General features: G+C 35.5%; 4 non-coding genes across 4 annotated transcripts; 2 read left to right on the top strand and 2 right to left on the bottom strand.

The window, feature by feature from the left end:
- Positions 1–4,335: 4,335 nt before the first annotated feature.
- TRNAS-GCU (transfer RNA serine (anticodon GCU)) lies at positions 4,336–4,422 on the bottom strand. Its single transcript has one exon. It is a non-coding gene; the product is annotated as a tRNA-Ser (tRNA).
- Positions 4,423–7,973: 3,551 nt separating this feature from the next.
- TRNAS-UGA (transfer RNA serine (anticodon UGA)) lies at positions 7,974–8,061 on the bottom strand. Its single transcript has one exon. It is a non-coding gene; the product is annotated as a tRNA-Ser (tRNA).
- Positions 8,062–12,184: 4,123 nt separating this feature from the next.
- On the top strand, positions 12,185–12,256 carry TRNAT-GGU (transfer RNA threonine (anticodon GGU)). Its single transcript has one exon. It is a non-coding gene; the product is annotated as a tRNA-Thr (tRNA).
- A 663-nt stretch (positions 12,257–12,919) lies between these two features.
- Positions 12,920–13,003, top strand: TRNAY-GUA (transfer RNA tyrosine (anticodon GUA)). Its single transcript has one exon. It is a non-coding gene; the product is annotated as a tRNA-Tyr (tRNA).
- The last annotated feature ends 21 nt before the right edge of the window (positions 13,004–13,024 follow it).

Below are 13,024 nucleotides of genomic sequence, written 5' to 3'. Positions count from 1 at the left end.
AGCTCGTTGCTTTTTTTTTATTTTACCAGAATTAGAGCCAGGCTCTATCCATTTATTCACTAGACCCAGAAAATCAGAATTTTTTTTATTAAAAAAAAAAAAGAAATTGATTTTATTACGACATGCTATTTTTTCCATTCATTACCTTTGAGGATCAGTCGTGGTCTTCTAGACTCTACCAAGAGTCTGGACGAATTTGTTGCTTCATCCAAATGTGTAAAAGATCATAGCCGCACTTAAAAGCCGAGTACTCTACCATTGAGTTAGCAACCCGGATAAAATAGGATCTCTTAGATACGATCAAAATCTAAAAATCGATGAAATTATACCACATTGAATTAGCAAGACATCAAAAGAAAGATTTTCTAATCCATTAAAAACACTCAAATACAAAAATGAACAGATCCGGTTAAATTTCACTAAGGCTAAGGGTAAAAAAAAAAAGCAGCCCCAATCACAATGGCAAAAATTGTGATTTTTTGGCAATTTAAAGAAGTAAAATAATCTTGTATGTGTATGAGAGTACATGCAAGAGGGGCAACCCTATCATTTGAATGAAGTGTAGACAGAAATACCTAATATGGAGTGACAATAAAGAGACCCATCTATCTACAAATTCTATTTGTTCAATAGACCTTTGTCAATGCAAATACAATGTAATTAGATATAAAAAGGAAATAAAATAGGGACTTTTGTTGGATTGGCACGACATAAATGCAGCAAAAAAAAAATAGGACTAAGAAAGAGGCAAATTGTGTCTAAATAATTAAGGGGTACTAAGGACCCTCTCCTACTTTTTTATTCATTTAGTTCTTCAATTAACTCAAAGTTCTTTCTTTATCTTTAAAGAATTCTGCCTTCCTTAAAATATCATAACTGTTCTTGTAGGTTGAGCACCCTTTTCAAGGAAAATAGAGAATAGCTGGAACATTTAAACAAGTTTGATTCTTTATCGGATCATAAAAACCTACTTTTCGAAGATCTCTTCCTTCTCTTCGAGATCGAACATCAATTGCAACGATTCGATAGATAGCTTATTGGGATAGATGTAGATAAACAACCCCCCCCTAGAAACGTATAGGAGGTTTTCTCCTCATACGGCTCGAGAAAATGATTCGAATTTCTGTCTATAATGCAATCTGTCTATAATGCAAATAGATAGAAATTCGATTATGACTTGCATTAATTTCCTTAAAGAAAAGAAAAAACAAATTTCATTTATACTCATGACTCAAGTTGGCTAATTTTTACTGACAAACTTCAAAAGAAAAACCCTTCGAAATTTTTTGAGTCGTCTCTAAACTCTTTTCTTTATCTCATCTCGAACAAATTGACTTTTATTCCTTATTCAGATCTAATTCTATTGTTGAGACGGTTGAAAATCGTGTTTACTTGTTCCGGAATCCTTTATCTTTGATTTGTGAAATCCTTGGGTTTAGACATTACTTCGGGAACTCCTATTCTTTTTTCTTTCAAAAGAGTAGCAACATACCCTTTCTTTTTTCTTATTTCCTTCGATAAAGCATTTCACTCTTCTATAGAAATCAAATATGAACAATTGATTCAGATAGACTTTTCATCAAAAAGTTTTTCCAATCTTCCAAATTAGACTTTTTCTTATTTTAACCTTTGATTTCTATATTAAGGATAGACTGACAAAGTTGGCCTAATTTATTAGTTTTTCACTAACCCTAGATTCTTTCCCTTGATCAAAAAGAAATTCTGTCCTCTCGAGCTCCATCGTGTACTATTTACTTTACTTACAAACAACCCAGCGAAAATTCGGTTCGGGACGAATAGAACAGACTATGTCGAGCCAAGAGCATTTTCATTACTATGGAAAATGATGGATAGGCAAATCCACAATCGATCATGTCCTTCAAGTCGCACGTTGCTTTCTACCACATCGTTTTAAACGAAGTTTTACCATAACATTCCTCTAATTTCATTGCAAAATGGTATCGAGAATTGATCCAATATGGATGGAATCATGAATAGTCATTGCTTTTGTATACTAATTCAAACCTGCTATCTATGGAGAAAATTGGATAAAAGAAATAAGTATTTATCGGGGAACACTCTGCAAAGATACAATTTATTTAAACCCATATTCTATCATATGAATGAAACATAGTTCGAAAAAGAGGAATAAAATAGTTTACTTAAGACTTATTTATTATTATTATTGAATTTCCATTTTCAACAGAGAACTCAAGATGATTAATCCTGAAATGAGAAGGATCCACTCTTTCCCAACAAATAAACTATCAACCTCAAAAAAAGTGGAATTAATTTAATGAATTAATCTATTTTTCTGTAACAAAAACAATTAACTATATAAACAAATAAGCTATGCCAATGAAAAGATTGGTCGTTTTTGAGTAGTTCTAAAATTCTCATACTTCTTCGACTCGAATAACAAAGAAAGAACCTCAAAATAAAAAATAAGAAAAGTACGATTTTTTCGAATCCATTCTATCCAACGAACAGTTCTTACCTTAACCTTACCGAAATGGATCATTCTGGATATTTAAAGAATCACAGATCGAGATCGTTTTCGCTTAACCAAAGAAAAGAAGGACGCTTCTTTTTTACTAATAATACAAGAAAACAAATAATACAACAAAAAATCTATCTCTATCATAAAGGGATAGGTCTCATTTTCTATACAGTGTTTTACCTCATTAATTTTTTTTTTTTACTTACTTTAGTTCTTTAGTTTTGGGAAAATAAATAGGGGGTACTTCTTTTCTTTCATATTGGTGTCAAATGGATCCTGTAAGAATTCCCACTTCATAGATACGGGGTATAAAGTTTATCCAAAAAGTTCCAATTTCAAAACACATATTCAAAACACATATGAGTAATGAGTAGTAGGGGCATATCCTGAATGTGCCTGATAGACAAAAATTTTTCATGAAAATAAAGATATTAAATTTGACTGGACTTGACACTTTATTTTTGTTTTCTGAGAAAGAAAAAAATGCTTAGAAATGCATCTAATCTACGAGTTCATAAGAGATAATTATTCTCTTTAATAAACTTTTGTGTCGTGCAGGGCACAATACGATTCTATCTTTCGCTTCATCAGAAAAAATCTGGGACGAAAGGATTCGAACCTCCGAGTAACGGGACCAAAACCCGCTGCCTTACCACTTGGCCACGCCCCATGTCATTTCGTTTTATGAAACACTAATAAACACTATTATTTTTATATATTATTCGTCAATCCCACTTCAATTACCTAAAAAATGAGGGATATTTTCTTGCTAGGATTCTAGACATGCAGATAATATAGAATCCAAAAAATGCATTGATCATTACATGGAATTCTATTAAGATATTATATGAAAGTCGAATTCTTCCATTCTCATTTGAGAATGCGAATACAAGGAGGTATTTTGTGTTTGGGAAAGTCCGAAGAAAAAAGGATTTGGAATCTACCTTTTCTTTTGCTTTTTCCCTTATAAAAATAACTCAATCAAAATCCAATTATCTACTCTACAAGAATGAAATGCTTGTTATGCCTAATATACTTAGTTTAACCTGTATCTGTTTTAATTCTGTTCTTTGTCCGACTAGCTTTTTCTTCGCCAAATTACCCGAAGCTTATGCCATTTTCAACCCAATCGTGGATGTTATGCCTGTCATACCTGTACTCTTTTTTCTATTAGCGTTTGTTTGGCAAGCTGCTGTAAGTTTTCGATGAAATCTTTACTATTCTGCCTGCCAAATTGAATGATGTATTCATTCCAAAAAAAAAAAATGGATAAGAGCCGAGAAGTCTTATATTATGAACCTTCGATTCTAAAATGAAAATTCTTCTACATTGAATGTATAGCTGCAGCAATAAATTTGATCAGCCTTTCTACCCCCTGCGCCTACGTTGAACAGGTACCTTTAGGTACCCACACAATACCTAAACTAATTTTTGATATTGATAAGAGTGCTTATTATAAAGCAATTCTTGCAATTTTTTTAAGAATTGATTTTTGCATTTTTAGGTGTCAAAATAAAGAAAACCCATCCTAGTGGATCGTGTGGTAAGGAAAAATGGGTAATCTATTCCTTAACAAAAAAAATTTTGGAGATTATGTAATGCTTACTCTCAACTTTTTGTTTATACAGTAGTGATATTCTTTGTTTCCCTCTTTATCTTTGGATCTTATCTAATGACCCAGGACGTAATCCTGGGGCGTGAGGAGTAAAAATCAAAAATTTTTTGGAATTTTTTCTTATAAATTTAAATTGGATTTATTTCGTACATTTATTTATGAGAAAAATCCGGGGGTCAGAATTCCTTACAATTCGCAAGTCCCAAATGATCCGAGGGGGCGGAAAGAGAGGGATTCGAACCCTCGTACAAAAAAATTGTACAACGGATTAGCAATCCGCCGCTTTAGTCCACTCAGCCATCTCTCCCGTTCCAATCGAAAGGTTTTCATGATATGGCAGAGGCAAGAAATAACGATTGTCAAAAATCCTTCCTTTTCTTTCATTTCAAAAGTGCATAAAAATTATATTGCCAATTCCATTTTAATTATATTCTTTTTCTTAATGTTAATAAAAAAAAGAAGAAAATTCTGGTTTTTTCTTTCCAAAATTCGATATAGGCTGAAAGACAATCAGATCTTTTTTCTCTTCAGCGGGCAGTTCCATATAGAATTTGTTAGAATAAAACAAGCGGGTTAAAAAAAAAACTCTTTTTTTTTATTTATCCACAAAGCAAAAAAGGTTCTTATCAAACCCACAATAAAATGGGAAAGAAAGATAAAGTAAGTAGACCTGACCCCTTGAATAATGCCTCTATCTGCTATTCTGATATATAAATTCGATGTGGATGAAATTGGTGTATAAGCGCATTTTGTATTTCCTTAGACTTAGATCGCGCAAGGCAAGAATTTTTCGCTATTTACGATTTCATATTCTTGTTACTAGACGTTCTATAGGAATAAGAAGAAATCGCAACTCTTTTCCGTTACACATAATAAATAAAGGGTTTCAAAAGTCAATTTTCTTTTCAATATCTTTCTTTTTTTTTTCAGAATTCCATTTTTGTTCTTCCACCCATGCAATAGAGAGCGAATGAGAAAAGAGGGGTTTTCCTTAAAAAATGGGCTTTGAAATAGAAATCATGGAATAATGCTGAATTCAAATGTTTATTTCTTTATTTCTTTTCTATAGTATAAGAAAAATGAATTAAATGAAATTTGTGGATTTAGCACGACCTGGGTTGTGACCCCATAGATAAAAATGCAAAATTTCTATCTTCGAGACGACTGAAAAAGGGCATTGAACGAGAAAGAAATCGTCCACAGATAATCAAACTATCGTATGCCCTGGAAGTAATATGAGGTGCTCGAAAATGGTTGAAGTATTGAATAGGAGGATCACTATGACTATAGCCGTTGGTAGAGTTACTAAAGAAGAAAACGATCTATTTGATATTATGGACGACTGGTTACGAAGGGACCGTTTCGTTTTTGTAGGATGGTCCGGCTTATTGCTCTTTCCTTGTGCTTATTTCGCTTTAGGGGGTTGGTTTACAGGGACTACTTTGTACTTCTTGGTATACCCATGGATTGGCTAGTTCCTATTTGGAAGGTTGCAATTTCTTAACCGCGGCGGTTTCCACACCTGCCAATAGTTAGCACACTCTTTGTTGCTACTATGGGGACCGGAAGCACAGGGAGATTTTACTCGTTGGTGTCAATTAGGTGGTCTTTGGACTTTTGTCGCTCTCCATGGAGCTTTTGCACTAATAGGTTTCATGCTACGTCAATTTGAACTTGCTCGGTCTGTTCAATTGCGGCCTTATAATGCAATTTCATTCTCTGGTCCAATCGCTGTTTTTGTTTCCGTATTCCTTATTTATCCACTGGGACAATCTGGTTGGTTCTTTGCGCCGAGTTTTGGCGTAGCAGCTATATTTCGGTTCATCCTTTTCTTCCAAGGATTTCATAATTGGACGTTGAACCCATTTCATATGATGGGAGTTGCCGGAGTATTAGGCGCAGCTCTGCTATGCGCTATCCACGGGGCTACCGTAGAAAACACTCTATTCGAAGATGGCGATGGTGCAAATACCTTCCGTGCTTTAACCCAACTCAAGCTGAAGAAACTTATTCAATGGTCACTGCTAACCGCTTTTGGTCCCAAATCTTTGGTGTTGCTTTTTCCAATAACGTTGGTTACATTTCTTTATTGCTATTTGTACCCGTCACCGGTTTATGGATGAGTGCTATTGGCGTAGTTGGTCTGGCTCTGAACCTACGTGCCTATGACTTCGTTTCCCAGGAAATCCGTGCAGCGGAAGATCCTGAATTTGAGACTTTCTACACCAAAAATATTCTTTTAAACGAGGGTATTCGTGCGTGGATGGCAGCTCAGGATCAGCCTCATGAAAATCTTATATTCCCTGAGGAGGTTCTACCACGTGGAAACGCTCTTTAATGGAACTTTCGTTTTAGCTGGTCGTGACCAAGAAACCACCGGCTTTGCTTGGTGGCTGGGAATGCCAGACTTATCAATTTGTCCGGTAAACTACTTGGAGCTCATGTAGCCCATGCCGGATTAATCGTATTCTGGGCCGGAGCAATGAACCTATTTGAAGTGGCCCATTTCGTACCAGAAAAGCCCATGTATGAACAAGGGTTGATTTTACTTCCGCACTTAGCTACTCTAGGTTGGGGAGTAGGGCCGGGGGGAGAAGTTCTAGATACTTTTCCTTACTTTGTATCCGGAGTACTTCACTTAATTTCCTCCGCAGTCTTAGGCTTCGGTGGCATTTATCACGCGCTTCTGGGACCCGAGACTCTTGAAGAATCTTTTCCATTCTTTGGTTATGTATGGAAAGATAGAAATAAAATGACTACAATTTTGGGTATTCACTTAATTTTGTTAGGTCTAGGTGCTTTTCTTCTAGTACTCAAGGCTCTTTATTTTGGCGGCGTATATGATACCTGGGCCCCCGGGGGGGGGGATGTAAGAAAAATTACCAATTTGACCCTTAGCCCCGGTGTTATATTTGGTTATTTACTAAAATCCCCTTTTGGGGGAGAAGGATGGATTGTTAGTGTGGATGATTTAGAAGATATAATTGGGGGACATGTATGGTTGGGTTCCATTTGTGTACTTGGCGGAATTTGGCATATCTTAACCAAACCCTTTGCATGGGCTCGCCGTGCATTTGTATGGTCTGGCGAAGCTTACTTGTCTTATAGTTTAGGTGCTTTATCTGTTTTTGGTTTTATCGCTTGTTGTTTTGTCTGGTTCAATAATACGGCTTATCCAAGTGAGTTTACGGGCCCACTGGACCAGAAGCTTCTCAAGCTCAAGCATTTACTTTTCTAGTTAGAGACCAGCGTCTTGGAGCTAATGTAGGGTCTGCCCAAGGACCGACGGGTTTAGGTAAATATCTAATGCGTTCCCCAACGGGAGAGGTTATTTTTGGAGGGAAACTATGCGTTTTGGGACCTTCGTGCTCCGTGGTTAGAACCTCTAAGGGGCCCCAACGGTTTGGACTTGAGTAGGTTGAAAAAAGACATCCAACCTTGGCAAGAACGACGTTCAGCAGAATATATGACCCATGCTCCTTTAGGCTCTTTAAATTCCGTGGGTGGCGTAGCTACCGAGATCAATGCTGTTAATTATGTCTCCCCTAGAAGTTGGTTAGCGACCTCCCATTTTGTTCTAGGATTCTTCTTTTTTGTGGGCCATTTGTGGCATGCAGGAAGAGCCCGAGCTGCTGCAGCAGGCTTTGAAAAGGGAATTGATCGCGATTTGGAACCTGTTCTTTACATGACCCCTCTTAACTAAGATTTTTTATTTATACCTGTTCTAGTTTTTTTCTGTTCTGGCTCGGTTATTCCATCTAGCCGAGCCATTCATGCTTTTTTATGAAAGAATGATATAAGGGGGGCTGCACAAAGAAAAACATAGATAGAAAGAAGCAAATGTATTCAATATACAAAAGGAGAGAGAGGGATTCGAACCCTCGATAGTTCCTAGAACTATACCGGTTTTCAAGACCGGAGCTATCAACCACTCAGCCATCTCTCCACAGCCCAATCCCTATTTATTCCTACAAATAGAACATAGCTATATGAAATGATCTACTAACTCATCTCAGATGCAAGTCCACTTTCAATATATCTCTGTATAAAGCGGTAAGGAAAAAGTTTTAATAAAAAGAAGAATCAATGGATTCATGATTAAACCCCTCCTACTTCTTGTATTTTCATACAATTTTGATTAAGTGAGGGATCAAATAGAAATATGTAGTCAACTTTATTTGAAGGTAGTTTGGAGGATTATAAATATGAATATTGCTTTCCAATTAGCTGTTTTTGCATTAATTGCGACTTCCTCAGTTTTAGTAATTAGTGTACCCTTGTATTTGCTTCTCCTGATGGTTGGTCAAATAATAAAAACGTTGTATTTTCCGGTACATCATTATGGATTGGATTAGTCTTTCTGGTAGCTATTCTGAATTCTCTTATTTCTTGAATTTGTTTAGTATTTAGTAACCCGATACAAAATAAATAAAAAGAAAGGCCCTTTTTCGAAAAAAATTAGGATTTTTATACACATTAAAATGCTATTTTCGTTCCGAATTATTACCTCTTCTCTTTCATTATTATGAAATTCTATTGCCATTAGAATATTGATTGATAGACAGTTAATAAAAAGAAAACTCTAATAGAAAATGAAACGGTCGACCCAGACATAGACGGTCGACCCAGACATAGACGGTCGACCCAGGTGGATATACCCTATAAAATATAGGACGTAGCAAGCGTAGTTCAATGTAGCGAGCGTAGTTCAGTGTAAAACATCTCCTTGCCAAGGAGAAGATACGGGTTCGATTCCCGTCGCTCGCCAGCTTAATTTAGTAAGGTGCTATGATAAAAAATTCAGTCTAGTTGACTACTTAACTACTTAATATTATAGTTTATATTTAATATTATAGTTTATATTATAGTAAATTATATATATTTATTTTTAATATAGTAAATTATTATAGTAAATGACTACTTAACTACTTCTATTAAATTACTATTTAATATTAAATGAATATTAAATTAAGTAGTTGTTAGTCTAGTACTGTACCCCTTCCTATCTTATCCTTCCTTTGCACCCGACTCAAAAAAAAAAGAGTGCTTCGAGGGTGCAAATCCAACTTTCTAAGAAGTTCCCTAAACCGGGGATTCGCCGAGACAAACAAGAGACAAACGGTTTGAAAGGGGGATAGGCTATGCTTTTCTTTCATTTTTTTTTTTTTTTTTCTGCCTGCTAAATAAAAAAAAGGGTTGGATATAGCCCTCTATCATATATATACAAATAGAATAGTCCATTTATACGGACTGCTAAGTGCGGAGACGGGAATCGAACCCGTGACCTCAAGGTTATGAGCCTCGTGAGCTACAAACTGCTCTACTCCGCTCTGTAGGGCCGAAAACTGGTGGACGAAAGAAAAAAGGTGGAATACAAGTCTCTACCATGTCTAGACAAACAAATGGAATAGTCTTTTTATACAGAATGGAGCGGGTAGCGGGAATCGAACCCGCATCGTTAGCTTGGAAGGCTAGGGGTTATAGTCGACGTTGGTTGATTATTTTTGACGTCTCTAATTCAAAACCGAAACATGAAATTTTGATTCATTCGGCTCCTTTATGGATATTCTCACCACTTAACATCTATGTCAGCTTTTCTGTCTGAATGGAACCAAAGCTCTCCGCTTTCTAGATGATCCCTATAGAATAGGAGATAGAAATTCTCCTAAATATCTATCTAATCTACTTACTTCGTTCCCTAATTTCATTCAAGAGATCCTGAGGAAAAGAGTTGGGTTTCCACCGAGCTGAAACAATATAATATACTGATGGTTCTAGTAAACCAAAACCATCGTTTTTTAGCTATTGGGCTTCCATTTCTACAAAACAAAAGAAGATTTAGTTACGATTGGAAATAACCTTTTTTGTATCTTCATCCATAGATCCTTTACTCATATTTATTCAATCGGAATACTTATCGGAATACTTAATTCCAATGCAAAATTATGCTTCGCGACTACGTACTCATAATCGAATTTGTATTTTAGATGCAAATTCAATTAGTCTTTGGATACTAATCGGGAGAATGTATATTCTTCCTCAATATGCTATTGAGAGGAAAAGGATTAAATCCTTTATAAGAACTAAAGTTTTCATCGGAATATGAATATAAAAAAAACTTAAGGATGCCTTAAGTATATCATTTCAAATTCAGTTATTAATAGAACGAATCACACTTTTACCACTAAACTATACCCGCTACATGTAGATTATGATACCAATGCTACCCTTTGTCAAGGGTAGCCATTCGAGAAGGAGGCTAATTCCACCTTATCGAATCAAAGGAGAAAGTTCATGGCGGTGGGCGGTTGGTACTTCAATCGCGGACCTTTACTTTAGGATTTAGATAGCCCCTCTCTAGTCTGTAAAATACATCTCTTCTTACCATACCAATAGCGTATGAACCAAATGTATGCATTTCGATTAGGATCTATTCTACGGTTATGACTACAAGGATCATTATTTGTGAGGACGTAAATGTGCCAGACTGTTGTAAGGAATCGTTTAATTATTCCTACAATATATACTAAGAGATATAAAGGCAGTACAGTCCCCATAAATCCCTTTCTTCCTTTTCTTTTTTGTTCAGAATTGAACAAAGAAATTGCGAAAGATGTTTTCTTCCTCCACGTATCATGAAGTGCGAGCCATAGGGAAGGAGTGAGATGACTTTCCAAAATTTTTCATAGACTTCGTCTATCGCTTGAGAGAAGCAACAAAGAGTAATAACTTAAAAAGAAAAGCAGATACGAATCGCTGGTTAGTCGATCCTCTCCATTTCCTAATTTCCTCTCTTCTTTTCCGCTCAATTCTAGTTTATTAGATTCTTGTTTAAAAGAATCAAAGAAGATGAATAGAACTAAGAACACATAAAAAAGAGCATAGAGAACCATTACCAAACGTTCCTCCTAAGAATCATATTGGGTATCTATCCCCTTCCTTTTAACCCTAGGATCGAAAATCTAGAATCCTCCCTTTTCCTAGTGTTCGGAAACGGAAAACCCTGAACCTGGAGGAGTTAGGTATGTAGGATATGCTTTTTATTTTTTGTTGGACAGGCAGTAGTATAATTTTGATACTCTGCAGTATAAATTCGACTCCCAACCCTTTTTTTTAGAATAAAATTGTTGATAAAACTCCAACATAGTTTGTTCCAAATCCACTATAATCCTTGTAGAATAGTCAAGTACCCCATTTCCAAGGGGTACCTGTTGAAAATCGTTTCAACAAATCCGTCCAAAACTTTTTAAGAAAAATGAAAAAGTTTTGAACTCGAAAGTTTTTCCAAAAGATGCCTGCTAAAAATTGTTTCAATCTCTCACCAAAACAGATAAGAAGTATATCACTGAAAATTACTATCCAGCCATAGGGGTATATGAAGAGCGCAAATTCCTTTATACCCCACCCAATTAGAATTAGGGGAAATAAAACATAAATGGAGAAAGTTCTCATCATAAGATCAGCCAATAGAAGAAAAAAGTCCCTAATTCTGCAGAACATTCTGAGCACGTGAAAAGTGAATAGCCTAAAGATAAAAAAAAAGTTTATCATTTTTTTAACAGCAGTTCTTATTGCCCCTTTGGCCTTTTTGGCCCATTGTTGTATCCGATTCAACAATTGATACATATTTGTTCTCTTCTTAACAAAAAAAATGGAACTTCCGGACTTTGGTTTGGTGAGTCGTACGAGATCGTGTTTACATACCTATGAACTTAGCCTCTTCAAGTGTATCCGATATATATAATAATTTTTGGGTGTGTCAATTCTCTGTTCATGTATTTTATTATACATGATATGTATATGTATTTATTTATATAATAATAAATACCTATACTTTGTGCAAGTGATAAGAGATAATATGAAAGATTTTCTTATTTTTCTTAATTTTCTCAAGATTTTAAACCTCGCCATAAATAAACTTCGATATCTCGATCTCGATATATAGAAAAGAAAATCTCTACATATCTCTATATATACATATATTATGTACATTAATATATACATGTAATATGTACATTATGCAGTAGACCCATAATGGTAAATGAAAGTGGCTAATTATTGAATAAAAAGCCCTTTTAACTCAGTGGTAGAGTAATGCCATGGTAAGGCATAAGTCATCGGTTCAAATCCGATAAAGGGCTTTTCGCTTAGTGGTAGAATAATGCCTTGGTAAGACAGAAGTCATCGGTTCGAATCCGATAAAGTACTTTTCTACTAAATTCATTCATTTCTTTTTTGAAAATGTCCCCATTTTTTTTTTTTTTGCAATTTTATGACTTAGTTTAGTGCGAGATGCCCACATTTTTGGTCTGAACACTAAACGAAGCACAGAGTTAAAATTACAAAAAAAAATGAAATTGGACTCTTTTTCCTGTTATAGCAATCAATACCTGTACTGAACTAATTTAGATTCCTTTTTATTAGTCTATTCGTATTCTATACCCTTTAAACGAATTTCCTTAACCTTAAAAAGCTTAAAAAGTAGGGGATGATCCGTGAATTAACCTAACCATCAACTAAAAAAAATCCTATGAAAGCATAACAGAAAAGTAGTAAAGACTCTTTTCTTTGATCTAGTTCGAAGAGTATATTGACAATTCCAAAAAACTGCTCATACTATCATTATAGTATAATGACGAGTGGTTGTATATGGTGCTATCGTCTAGTGATGCCCCCATCGTCTAGTGGTTCAGGACATCTCTCTTTCAAGGAGGCAGCGGGGATTCGACTTCCCCTGGGGGTAGGGAGTATTATAAAAAGAGGTTAATCATAGATTATCAAAAAGCCTAGAAAAAATTCTTCCTGGGTCGATGCCCGAGCGGTTAATGGGGACGGACTGTAAATTCGTTGACGATATGTCTACGCTGGTTCAAATCCAGCTCGGCCCAAAAATTTAGGGCTTCGTGAAT

This window comes from Zea mays, unplaced genomic scaffold, assembly GCF_902167145.1.
Source record: "Zea mays cultivar B73 unplaced genomic scaffold, Zm-B73-REFERENCE-NAM-5.0 scaffold_339, whole genome shotgun sequence".
In the NCBI taxonomy this organism is placed as follows: domain Eukaryota; kingdom Viridiplantae; phylum Streptophyta; class Magnoliopsida; order Poales; family Poaceae; genus Zea; species Zea mays.
The sequence above is the reverse complement of the archived record's forward strand: the minus strand, read 5'-3'. Positions and strand labels throughout refer to the sequence as shown.